Raw genomic sequence first — 610 nt, 5'->3', positions numbered from 1 at the left:
AGTGAGTTCCAGGACAGCCTGGGTTACACAGAGAAACCCTGTCTTGAAAAAACAACAACAAAAACAAACAAAAAAACCCCCCAAATTTTATTTATTATTTTATGTAAGTACACTGTAGCTGTCTTTAGACACACCAGAAGAGGGTGTCATATCTTACTATGGATGGTTGTGAGCCACTGTGTGGTTACTGGGATTTGAACTCAGGACCTTCAGAAGAGCAGTCAGTGCTCTTACCTGCCAAGTCATCTCACCAGACCTGTCCTGATGTCCTTTTTCCTGTATTTGAGGAAGTCCAGGGTCTTGCTTCATGTCTCTGTCTACCTCGATTCCTGGGTGAAGACCTGGCCTTTCTGAACACAGGTCTCTTTTCGCTGGAGTTCCTTTCCTTGGTCTACCTCCTCATTGATGGTTTCTATTGAGCTCTCCAGTGTTGACAGCCCAGTGCACGTCACAGCCACTAGGACTCATGTTGCAGCTCTTTCCTGCTAGGGATATCCACTTTGGGTTCAGAACTGACAGCTGGGATCCCTGGCCTGTGCCTTTGTGGGTATGGGGCTGGAAGGGGAATCTCCTGTACTCTACAAATCCAATTCTCCTCAAATCACTCTCC

This window comes from Mus caroli, chromosome 7, assembly GCF_900094665.2.
Source record: "Mus caroli chromosome 7, CAROLI_EIJ_v1.1, whole genome shotgun sequence".
Taxonomy (NCBI): Eukaryota; Metazoa; Chordata; class Mammalia; order Rodentia; family Muridae; genus Mus; species Mus caroli.
This window is presented reverse-complemented; position numbering follows the sequence as displayed.